The following is a 13,249-nucleotide window of genomic DNA, read 5'->3' as shown; positions in this document are numbered from 1 at the left end:
AAACATGTGGCTTGTGCTGTTGCCAATAGATGGCAGTAAGAAGCCACCCAATATCCCATTGGAACCAGACAATAAAGTGAGGGTAAATTTGCCTCAGTTCTATTGAAAAATCACCTTCACTGTGATTCTGTTGTTTTTGCTCTAGTTTATGCGATTAACCAGTGATGACCAATGTAAATGTTTGTTAAAGTTCGATAAATTATTTTGAAGCCTTATGTTTAAAATAAATAAATAAGTGAAACATGACCGAGTAGATGAAGTTGATTCTGAACAAATGTGTCTACGTTGGGAGTCCTGGGGAACCGTCTGAGAGGCAGATCACTCACAGATAGCGTGTCAGAATGGGGCTCTATTCAGAACCCTCTGTGGATACGAGTGAGGAGCTGAAAGTGGGGCAGAGATGGAGAGATGCATGACAGTGCTGTAGTCCAGCAGCACAGAGGGACCACATGAGAGTTGGTAGAGAGGAGGAGGGTGGTGGGGGGTACATGGGGGGTGTGGGTGATGGAGGATGACCTCACCATTACGCCAAACTTTCCCACAGCCGGCACACAAAGCAGGCCATCAAAAAGTAAAAAGGACAAGAGAGAACGCGGCTTAAACACACTGTGTAAAAGGAGATGTGGGAAGAATGTTTTAAACAGATGGTCATGGTCATGTCAATAAAAGCGGCGTGTCTGCCCAAACTGATAGTCACTCATTCTGCTGAGTCACCTGGTGCCATTTTGTCCTCTGCTTGCACTTCCTGCTGCACTTCCTGTCAGGCAGCCCATCAGAGGCACCTGGTGCTTTTCACAGTGGCCGCTTCTGCTGCTGCGGGACATAACATTCCTGGCATTTCTCACTGCGAATGGTGTTTGGACATCCAAATGCCAGCTTCCGTTCGGGAATGCCTCCCTGACAGAGTCCCACTCAGCCTCTGATCCCCGGCCTCCTCTCACTTTATTTGAGTTAGCTATTTAAAGCCCAGGCTGCTAAGTGCGCTGCTCCTGCTGCTCTGGCTGCACAAGGGGGCAAACACCCTCCAAATCACACTCTAGAACCACCCTCACCCGCAAATAATGCCTCTCCTATTTTTAATTTGGGGCCTGACAGCCGTCTGCCAATTGATACCCCTGACCATTGATTTCATATAAAGGAGACTCACTTTTTCCCCTCAAGCATTTAAAAGTACCCCACTTTTTACTGCTTTTCAGTAAACTCTGTGTTTTTCACCAGATCAATGGAGGTTGTGTCGGGAACGCTGAACACAAGTCTGTTGTTTGGAGTGGAAACTCTGGAAAGGTTTAGTGGATTCTACAAGTGTCATACAGCGAACAAAATAGTTGAGAAAAGCAAAAAGCATTAATAGTTGCCACCCTTTTTTATTAGACTTCAATTATGCAAAGTTTGCATCTGCCAAGGGAGAGAATTCACAAGTCTATGATTTACCTAATTCTATGCCATGCTGTTTCTCAGTGTGGGACAGTGTTCTCAGCATGTGACAGTCTTCTCAGTGTGGGACTAAGGGATCAGTTTGGGACAGTGTTCTCAGTCTGGGACAGTGGCTACTTTTACTTTAAATTCTGATCATAATCTGATTTCTGGAATTCTCAGATTATTGAAGAGACATGTAAACAGCATAATCTGATATAAAGCGGGAACCATATGTTTACATATACTTTATTATTATTACTATATTACTTTACTTTATACTTTATTTGCAGAATTAACACTTACTTTTATAGGTAAATTAGAATTTAAAAAAAAATGTATTTGCTAAATGCCAGAAGAATGAGATAGAATTTTCTACACAATTTTTTATTACTTTTTAAAACCCTAAAGTTTCCATACATTTCATTAATGTTTGGTAGCATGGCCTTTAAACTGTAAAACTTGGGTCAAATGATTTGGATTTCCTTCCACAAGCTTCTCACAATAGTTGACAAACTTGTAGGCCACCTTGAGTGCACATGCCTTTTCAGCTCTGCCCATACATTTTTAACTGGACTGAGATCAGGACTTTGTGATGACCCCTTCAAAACATCAACTTTGTTTTCCTTAAGCCACTTTGTAACCAGTATTGGCCACATGCTTTGAGAATTGTCCATCTGGAAGACCCATCTGTGCCCAAGCTTTAACTTCCTGGCTGATGTCTTGAGATGTTGCTCCAATATTTCCACATAGAGTTATTACTTTATGATGTCATCTATTTTGTGAAGTGCACCAGTCCCTCCCGCAGCAAAACAACCCCGCAGCATGATGCTGCCACCCCCGTATTTCAAAGTCGGGATGGAGTTCTCAGGCTTGCCCCCTTTTTCCTCCGAACGTGACAATGGTCATTATGGACAAACGATTCAATAAATATTTCATCAGACCACAGGTTAATGTCTTGTGTGCATTTGCAAACTCCATCCATCCATCCATCCATTTTCTTCCGCTTTATCCGGGGCCGGGTCGCGGGGGCAGCAGTCTCAGCAGACTCCAATCTGGCTTTTTGATGTTTCTTTAAAGGCTTCTTCCTGGCAGAGTTCCCTCTCAGCCCTCTGGTACAGTTGTGGGACAGTGTTCTTAGTGCGGGACAGAGGTCTCAGTGTGGGACAGTGTTCTCAGTGTGGGACAGAGGTCTCAGTGTGGGACAGTGTTCTCAGTGTGGGACAGAGGTCTCAGTGTGGGACAGATGTCTCAGTGTGGGACAGATGTCTCAGTGTGGGACAGTGTTCTCAGTGTGGGACAGATGTCTCAGTGTGGGACAGTGTTCTCAGTGTGGGACAGTGTTCTCAGTGTGGGACAGATGTCTCAGTGTGGGACAGTGTTCTCAGTGTGGGACAGAGGTCTCAGTGTGGGACAGATGTCTCAGTGTGGGACAGTGTTCTCAGTGTGGGACAGAGGTCTCAGTGTGGGACAGTGTTCTCAGTGTGGGACAGAGGTCTCAGTGTGGAACAGTGTTCTCAGTGTGGGACAGTGTTCTCATTGCGGGACAGAGGTCTCAGTGAGGGACAGTGTTCTCAGTGTGGGACAGTGTTCTCAGTGTGGGACAGTGTTCTCAGTGTGGGACAGAGGTCTCAGTGTGGGACAGTGTTCTCAATGTGTGGGACAGGGGTCTCAATGTGGGACAGAGGTCTCAGTGTGTGGGACAGAGGTCTCAGTGTCGGGCAGAGGTCTCAGTGTGGGACACTGTTCTCAGTGTCGGACAGAGGTCTCAGTGCAGGACAGAGGTCTCTGTGTGGGACAGGGTTCTCAAAGTGGGACAGTGTTCTCAGTGTCTGGACAGAAATCTGAGTGCAGGACAGAGGTCTCTGTGTGGGACAGTGTTCTCAGTGTGGGACAGTGTTCTCAGTGTGGGACAGTGTTCTCAGTGCGGGGCAGTGTTCTCAGTGTGCAGGACAGAGGTCTCTGTGTGGGACAGTGTTCTCTGTGTGGGACAGTGTTCTTAGTGTGGGACAGTGTTCTCAGTGTGGGACAGAGGTCTCAGTGTGGGACAGTGTTCTCGGTGTCGGGCAGAGGTCTCACTGCAGGACAGAGGTCTCAGTGCGGGACAAAGGTCTCAGTTTGGGACAGAGGTCTCAGAGGCGCCTGTTTGGCCCTGAGACAATGAATGCAGACTTCTATTTCAAATAGAAACATCATAGCCTGATACATGCATTACATCTTGGATGGAAAGATCATTTTAAAACGTCACTTTGGTAAAGGGTGCTCTTCACACAGAGCCCAGGGCAGGGAGGGGCTCTTAAGTGTTCAGTGCTTAAACCCAGACAACATGCAATAGGAGCCCACTAAGATGGTTTGTACTTAGGGCCCAATTTCAAGCTACGCCTCAGTATCTGTTACTCATGTTTAGTAAAAAGCCTCTGGGAATGTTGAGCTCATTGATATTGACTTAATCATCAAACGTTTCTGTATTGTGACATTAAAGACATAAATAAGAAATCTCAGCAAACGCCTCCCTTGTCAATCAAGATCCAGGGCGTACGTGATCTGTGGCACTCACTCTAGAATTTTCTCATAACTGAGTGAAACACAATCATTCACGCACCCACATAGTCACAGACCCCGATGACAAAGGGCTGCACCACTTGGGTATCAGCGTCAGTCTGAATGAACCTGTCCCCAGGGGGCGGGGCTGGGCTAATGTCCCACACAATGAGCTCCCGCTGGGCCGCCAAGCCAACCAGAGGCCAACAGATTAACTTGCATTACATCAGCATCCCCACAATACACCTAATGAGGGAGGCCTTCTGCACAGGGTGAGAGCCCTGCCATTGCATCACTAATTAAATGTCACGACTCACTTTTGCTGATTCATGTTGGACACCGAGATTAACCTGCGACTATGTTCATTTCTATCCACAAATCATTTTAATACAAAATGATATACTAGGCCTCAACTATTTGTTTTTAAGACGTCTCCCAGAGTTCTCTAATTACACCAACAAAGAACTACTTGTCACAATGGAAACACTCACTTGTATATATATCGCAGTGGTGAAAAGTACCGAAAAAACAGTATTGATTACAAAATGTATGTAGATTTCATAATGCATACTTTTACTTGAATCTGTGCTTCCTGATGTGACGCGCTGAAGCTGCCGTTCTGATCAGGAACATCACAAATATTTAAGTCAGAAAACACCAGCAACAAATTCAGTCCCTCCTGTTTGACCTGGTTTTATAACACTATTCTTCATAAAACGTAGATCAACAAAGTCAGTCTTAAGTTATCTCGATGATAAGATATGTTTCTGTCTTTATATGCTCGTCTGCTACATGTTTGCCCGTAGGAAAAGTGGTTATCACTCTTGCCCCATGACAAGAAGTCCCTGGGTTGTAGGTTCTGTTCCCTGTTCGGACTGTGTGTGGCCCTTTCTGGTCTAGTTTGCCAAATGAACCCAAAACATGCGCAAAAGTCTAATCCTCCTGGTACTCCTGACCACGATCTTTACTCCAGATCTAGAGAAAGATCCCAGGCAGCGCCGTGGCCACAGAGAAGCAATGTGGAGACACTCTGAGTCGGAGCCACATACAAGCACAACAGAGGCTGAAGTTTTAATGAAACTGCATCAGCATGACTGCTTTTTACTAAATCATGTTATATGACTCGTTCAACACGGACTGTTTATGACTTCTTTGAATGAAATATGAAACACGTGGGCCGTTATTACTTTTTTGTGAAGTTGTGTGTACAGAGACATTAAATATTCCCATAAGAATCGTAAAATAATTCTTAAGACATTAAAGTATATGGACAGTGAACTTTCCAGACCACCCCAACATGTCGTTTAATGCTCCGGGTTAGAGCCAATGTCAGATGTACCTATCCCTGCTGACTCAAAAGGTTCAAACATTTATTTCATCTCATCCCCTGCTGTTTGACCAGCTTTATTTTATTACTGATATTTATGTTTTTATTCAGAATTTATGGGCTTTTATGTTTTATCTTTGAAAAGAAATACAATCTAGGTTTTTTTTCAAACCATTGGTCAGCTAAAACTTCCTTTGGTTACCTACTGCTCACATGCTTGTTTCTAAACTTAAATTTAGAAGGGCTAATTATAGAGCAGCTAAAGTTAGCGTTACTAAATTATCAGGATAATCTTGCTAAAGAAAACATAAAAGCCCTGAAATTCACCTCCTCTGAAGTTAAAATAGCTCCTCTGGCTGCATTTATCCAGCTAACTTAATAAAGGCGCCTTGTGAGCCTGGCCTGATTCACATCAAAGAAAACAAACTCAAGGCGTGAGTGCGGCTGTTTCTGCAGGCATCTGCTCCAGTCGACACGACTTCACTGTGATAATCACCAGATGTGTTCTTCAAATTGGCTAATTTGTCTCACAAAGTCAAACGCTACTGGATTTAATCTCATCTCTCTGCGGCATGTGCTCCGAGCTGAGCGTTTACTTTCTGACCTGGAACAGTTAATTGTGTTAGACCTGGCTGATGCAATCTCCCACAGACAGACTTTTTCAGAAGTGAACAGCAGAGGTGGTCAGTAACGAAGTAACTTTACTCGAACTCTGTACTTAGGAGCGCAAAGTTGTGATTCAAAACACTCATTTAAACAGACTTGCACTTTCTACTTTGAATACTACAGCAAAAGCTTTAGCACTTTCATCTAAGTAATAATTTGACAGAGTAATTAAAACTTTAATGGAATAACATTTTGTCAGTAGAATTTGCACTTTTACTAATGAAATCCAGTACTTTGAGCAGCACTGGTGAACAGAGCCTGTATTCATCAAGTGTCAGCTGTGCCCAGGCCTCCTCCAGACTCTGTCTGGGACAAGATGATGTCAGCTCTCTCTGGGGGTGTGTCGGGGGTGTGTTTGGGGTATTCGGGGGTGGAGGGCATGGGACAAGGTAACAATGATGGCTGAACCCTTAACCTTCTGATTGTGACCTTCTAGTGCCGAGTCACCAGCCTATTTGTAGCAGCGGGGGCAGGTGCTCACGTGGCGACTTGCTTGCTGTTAGCATTAGCATGGGCTAAACATAGGCTTAGTGGTTGTGACCTCAGGGTCAGAAGGTCAAGGGAAGATCCCGTGCGAACCCCTTCTTTTTGCACTGGAATCATTTTTTCTCCACAAACCAAAGTGAGCCGGAAAAACACAGGTAGCTTCATGCACATTCACACACTTCTGCTCATACACTCGTTGAAACACAAATGGAGGAATGCATGAAACACACAATGCAGTGCAGGTAGAGTTACCTCTAACATAAACATCTACACCCAAAGAAAGCAACCCTCCCTCCTGTATCCTGAGCCCACACTGATAAGTGTCTACTGTGACCGGCACATGGGCTGAGTTTGGGCTAATTCAGCACCTGGGAACCCCTGCGCTCTGGTCCTCCGCACGGCTAACTCCCTCTTTGGGAACAAACCCAGCCTTGTGCTGCTCCCAACAATGTCAGTGACACTCTACACTGCCCCATTGCCACTAATTGTTAGCTCACAAAGCTTCCTGGTATTGTATTGAACAATGCCCACTCTGAATAGAGAGTCTAACCTACTTGTATTGTCACTAATTGGTTTCTTAAGAGGAAAAGAAAATGGAGAGAGAAGAAGTTGGTAATGGACTGCAGTTTCATTGGCGTCGGCAGTAAATAGAGTTCACAAAGGGCTTTGTGGGGTCGTGGGCCGAGGGTCGGAGGTGAAAAAGAAGAGGTGCACCTGCACTCTCCACAAGACGACAATGAGCATATTCAGCTGCTTTGCCTCGCAGGACAAGGACCGCAGAGGCACTGGCACATGCAGAACACACACTTAACCAGTCTGAATATGGGAAGGTGCTACAAGAATCTGAGGTGGACAAATTGGCAAAAAAAAAATCCAATTATGACTTTCTTGACCAAAAATATTAGATTTATATTTTACAGTCTATTTAGCTTTAAAATTTCAACAACCAGCCACCAACCAAAATGGGAAGACAGCAATATTACAAACTAGGTATTTAGGCTAACAAGCTTACAAGTGATGAAGCAACTCTGAAGCAAATAAAAAATAACAAGTAGCCCAATGTCTGCAGCCTGAAACAGCATCTACCATATTAGAAAAACTGTTTCTTCCCTTTTCACTTAAACCATTTTCAAGTCAAATTGACTTACATTTCATGACTCCCTGACCTACTTGTTGTCTTTATCGAATTATCTTTCTTTCTAGGAACAACAACTAGAGTTCCTAGAGTTGTTAACCTCTACGAACGACTCTTCCAGTCAGAGTTCACTCACAAACACACCAATAAACATGCACACAGTCGAGACACACATGCTGAGCCACACTTCTGCGTTAGATACTGCCCCGAAGTCCCAAGGCCATGTTTTTGTTTCCGTTGTAAATGCAGCCACTGCTGACAGAGACTGCTCCCAGAATGTAAAGCCTCCAGAGCAGCGTGGCTCGATGGGGCTAATGTTACACTGTCTATCATATATCTCCCCTATACTGTTAGTGTGGGAGAGAGAGAGAGAGAGAGAGGGAGAGAGTCTGTGTATGTGCGACATGTTTGATATGCCAAATGTGTACAAACATTCGCATATGCAGAGAGGAAAAAGTGATGGAGCAGCTGCTGTGAGAACCATTGCATCATGTCGACTAGAACAACAACAAAAAACCCTTTACTGTGCAGCCGATAGTCTAGTGCTTAAGACCTAACATTGCTCTGTTCTCACTTCTTAGCGTTGTGGTTTTGGGTCCCAGCTTCAACAGTTTCACCCTGCACTATACTGTTTTTAAAAAAAAAAGAAAAATCCTTAAAAAGCACACACATTATTGTATAACTTCATGATCTTCAGCAGTGATGTTGCATGCACTTTCAAATATTTACACGTTTTACTATATTAACCTCAAAACATTTAGAGTTTGGGACCAGAAACTCTTGGTTTAAAGAGTGTGGTCGACCCTCTTGAGTTTGACGTAAATGTTTAAACCTCTGAGTGCAACCTTCTAACAAGATGCAGAGATATGTTTGAACTATGAGGGAGACTCATTAACCAATCGTCAGACATTTTTCTGACTGCATTAGGCTGGACGAATAATTCCCCTGTCAATCACGAGCCTTTCCAACATGTATCATATCAGAGCCTGAGCGTGTGCAGAAGCCCAATGAAACTGCCATGTGACAGCCACGCAGTTGACCCTCAGCCCATGTATTCCACACATAATGCTTGGTTCATCACATACGTATGGATGGTTGAAGCAAGATGAACACGATGAAACGGTGAAGGTTATTATCCTCATGTTATTATTACGGTTTTATAAAAGTAATCATGGCACGTGTACGGATGCACAAAGCCTGTAGCTTAGTACTATATTCCCATACAGTAATAAGAATATACATGCCAAGATAGATGTCAACCCAAAGCTGTGCAGAGAAAAAAAATATGAAGCAATGATGGGGGAAGGGATGGCAGGAGGCGGTGTGGTGGAATGGGTGAGGGGTCCATAATGTGGTGTTGAGAGAGTCAGCGCAAAGATAGTGAAACAGTGAGTGAACGGAGGAGGGGGGGGGGCTTTTTAAATAGCCTACGTGGAACACCAAATCCCCTCAGCAACACAAATCAGCTGACTGACTGCCACTTGCCAGGGCGAGGGGGGGGGGGGGGGGGCGGAGGGAGCGAGGGCCGGGCTTATAACTCTCTCCACTGACACATTCGGCATGCAGAAGCGGTGAGCTTTATCCACGCTGCCCGGGAGAACTCTATCCTGTCTAAACATAGACCTCCTGGTGCACGGAGGGACCGGAGCGGAGAGAGCGCTGCCGGGCGCAGGGGGAGAGAGGGGACTGTTTCTGAGAGGCGCTGTGTCTCTTTTGCAGACGTTTTCTGGTAACGTGTGCGAGCTGCAGCGTCTCACTCAGACACGATTCAGGCCGTTTACTCGAAAGGATGTGATGCCAAACCATTTCAGCGCAATTATGAGCGAACGTTAAAATGAAGGGGGAAAAAAAGCTAAATGTGGAAAGTGTGTTATTTTGAGTTTACAGGGGCATTGTAATGGAAATCCCACATCAGGGGGGTTACAAATAAACTCTAATCTTGATATGTTGGGTTTAGTGTTAGGAGTCACTGTTCATTTCAAACTATACATTTCCCTGACTAAACATTGCATGTACTTCTTGCAGTGGGACAGAAAGCCAGAGTAGTAAGTTAACCCCGTTAAAACATGCAGACGGCTCTCGGACAGAGGTCACAGTTTTCCTGGCTCCGGGATCAAACCCATAACTTCCTCACTGGGAGCGCCGGTGACTCTACCCTCAGTTACTGATATTACCATAACACGCTCACCTATGAATCAGAATAGTGTTGCATGCCATGTGTGCCTCATCTAGTTGTAGTACGTTTATGATTATCACAAATTGTTGCAATGAGTGGACTCTTGTAAGTTTAGTGGGTGCTAATGTAGTGCACTAAATGTTTCCACATTGGAAAAAAACGCAGTTTAATTGTCAATTAACTGTAATAAAACAAGTTTTACGCAATTGTCTTATTTTTAGACGTGAGTTCATAACCGAGGGAACTCTAACTTGGCTTCAGTTTAGTCAAAAAAAAAACACAGTGAAAAAAATAAAATCATACACAGGCTGCAACTCTGCACATCAACACAAAGATGTTTTTGTTTTAAAAGCAGTTAAAAACCTTGGCCCACTCAATAGCCTCCACAGTGGACAAAGAAGAAAAGGCCAAAAGCTATATATACAGTACATTTTATCTGTGAGTGCCTCCCTCGCTCCTTAAGTCCGTTTCCTGCGTTCCCGGAATAATGCACAGTTTATGAGTGCGGCAGGGAGCCAGTCTTTAAAAATGGCACTGTCTAAAGCCCTGGTCTCTCTCGCTCAGCCGTCACTCCCTCTCACTCCGTCACCCTCCTCCACTCCTCTCGCGGGTCAAGGCTTAAGGGCACGGCTAGTGTGCGAGCGCATGCCTCCAATTGTGCTCATACACTGGGAGGAATTTGTACTTGAGACTTCTTCACCCTACTTTTCCTAGTGTCTTCATTTGCCACAATTCCTTTCGCCCGCCCCCCCCCCCGTGCACCTCATAAAAGGTGACCCACAAATTGTCACCCACGCTTCTAGACACACTTCTCTGAAGGCGCAGCGCACTTCTAGGAGCTGTTGGTAAATCTTCATCCGTATCGACTTACCGCTCTGTAACTCATCGCAAGCTGCTGTCTTCTCTGTCCTATGTCCCTGGTTTGCCTCCGTCCAAGATCAGCCAGATCAGCAAATAAAAGACAAAAAAAATGCACTTAATGAAAACCACAAAGGGGTGATTAGATCCATATGTGCTGCTCCGATGTCGTCAATCGTACCTCAAATCAGAACGTAATCAAACATATCAGCGTGATTTATCTAACAATTAAAAATAAAACTAGTCGCAAAAGCAAATGTGTTAATGATAGCGAAGATTTTCATACTTCCGCTGCACTTATTAATTAATATTGGTTTGATATTATGATTTTAGGGAGAACAGAAAGGTTAGTGCTCCTGCAACAAACCGATAAATAAGACAGCACAGTCCACAATGTGTTCCTCTGCCCGACTCGCCCGCCAACAGGCTCAACCTCAAAATAGCAGATCACTTCCATCAGTGTCTTTGAACATTATTGCACACTGGCTTGTAAACTTTGTTCCTTTAATCAAGTAAAAATAAATTGTCAGATGATGACCTTGTATCACTTTTAATTACAAATGTTTTTATCAGTTAATGGCTGTATCAAATGACAGGAAGTAAAACCAATGTGTGCTCTTAGTCTACTGCATCTTTTCATCTTTTGGAGAGGATTTTAGCTAAATATAAACAGTATATTCAAATGAAAACTATATCTGATGCCTCCAAATGTCGATTTATTGAACTTTGTTTACACTATATCTATCTGGATGTCTGATCATTTCTGATCAATTGAACCACATTTTTGCAAATTTTTTCATTTTACCAGGCAAGTTACTTAAAAATGTTAATATATTAGTAGTTACAGCTCTAAAAATGTAATATGTGTGTATTACATATTACTGTTAAAAAAATGTAGCTGAGTTACACTACTTTGAGTTACTTTTGGCTAAATATAAACTGAATATAGTAATAATGCCAGAGAGTAAAGTCCCCATACTCTTGGGTTTTGTTTTGAGGACACTAAGTTCATACAATTGCAGATGTTATACACCAGTGTCCAACTTGATTTGATACTTTTAAATGCACGTGTAACTCGAGTTACTTGAAATGCAATGACTAATATATTCCCGTATTTTGTGTAAGTAATATGTTATATTCCTTAGCTACGGAAAAAAGTTATATATTTTTGTAACTCGTTACTTTTGTAATAGGTTAAAACCCAACACTGGTTATCACACACATTATAACTGTCTTTAAAAGCAGAAGCTGCTGCTCTTGATGAAATGTAAACTTTCCTCAAGAACACAGTGAAATACCTCCTGATTATGACAAGTGACAGTCCAGACATTCTTTCCCTGAAAGGCCATTCAAAGGCATGCAGGCATGCCGCACACACATGCAGTGAACAGGGAGAATGTGTGCGCTCCACATCTCCATACAGTGACTGGGTGGGGTGACGTGTCCGGCCCGGCTCAACTGTCCCGTGGCCAACATAATAAAACACTCTTTGATTACATTCCTGCGTGACCCACTGGCTCCACTTTCCATTGGGCTCGTGAGTGCTTTATGTATGGAGTTTTCGTGATGTGAAGCAGTGATCTGAGCTTGTGGGGGTGACTCACCCGTGTAGCATCCTTTTGATGTCCTGGACTCGAGACCTCCCAACATTTTATGTCCCACCTGCCACTTGGGTTAGAGGTGGGGGTTGTGGCGTTCGCTGCTACAAAGGAGAAAAATGAAGAAAAAAAATAGGCTTTAGGATTAGGTGTGCTGGGGGTGGTGTGGTAAATGTGTGCGTGGCAAATGCATTGTGCTTAATGACCTGTGCATTACTATATGCACTGTATAGGGCCTAGCTTCAGGGCTTTAACCCTTCAGTGGCCAGGGCTCAGGTAGGCCCTGCTCTTGCAGCAAGAGTATCTGTGAGTTGCATCATCCTATATACTGGAGAGACAGGAGGACCTAATCCAAGCTATTGCCCAAATGTGTGTCAGATAATACAGCAATGCATGAAACAATGAACACTTCTATCAAATGCCTTCCACATGACGTTTTCCATCCAAGCCATTACTCTCTGTTTTCTTTCCTTTGATAGGTTAAGGTGACTCTATCCAACCGGGAGTGCTCATCAACCTACCTACCCAGTGATCTTTATAACTGCTGAGCTGCTTCTGTTGCTATACAAGATGTGCTTTATTTACTTTAACCCTTTGCTTGCCTGGAGCTGGGCAGGCAGAGCTTAAGCTGCGAGAAGTTCCGTGCCATTGGTCGCCATGAAACGAGCGACAGTTCCCTGCGCTGCGCTCTGATAGGCTGCTGAAACCTCCTGATCTGTCTCCACCAGTCGTCCGTGATCAGGTGACTGTGACGCACCGGCAAATCAATGTTATCAATCTGTCCTCGCAATCAGCAGGACCGCCACTAATGACGCTTAAAAACGAATATGAGCCATAAACACGGCCGGCTTCTCCTGGCCTCGTAACTATTATTATGTCACGTCAATGCTAATGTTAGTTTACTGCAGGTAATTGTGCTTTTATTTATTTTTCTATGAGAGTTCTGGGGGGGCTTTATAGGCTTGATTGTAAACGCCAGCCAAGGAAACATTGAATTGTTGGTATTATTATAGGACAGCGGTGGTCATTACGGCTAGAGGCGAACTGGC

The 13,249-nt window shown here is 44.0% G+C and overlaps 1 long non-coding RNA gene across 2 annotated transcripts in view; it reads right to left on the bottom strand.

The window, feature by feature from the left end:
* LOC306976637 overlaps positions 1 to 13,249 on the bottom strand; it is a 54,062-nt gene that overhangs the window by 26,030 nt on the left and 14,783 nt on the right. Inside the window, exon 3 of one of the 2 annotated variants that reach the window (XR_013793780.1) lies at positions 10,616 to 10,670. This is a non-coding gene — a long non-coding RNA (uncharacterized lncRNA). Of the gene's footprint in view, positions 1 to 10,615; positions 10,727 to 13,249 lie in introns of those variants that run through there. The other variant, XR_013793781.1, reaches the window with a different exon arrangement.

Source organism: Gobius niger (genome assembly GCF_951799975.1).
Source record: "Gobius niger genome assembly, chromosome: 17".
Classification (NCBI taxonomy): domain Eukaryota; kingdom Metazoa; phylum Chordata; class Actinopteri; order Gobiiformes; family Gobiidae; genus Gobius; species Gobius niger.
The sequence above is the reverse complement of the archived record's forward strand: the minus strand, read 5'-3'. Positions and strand labels throughout refer to the sequence as shown.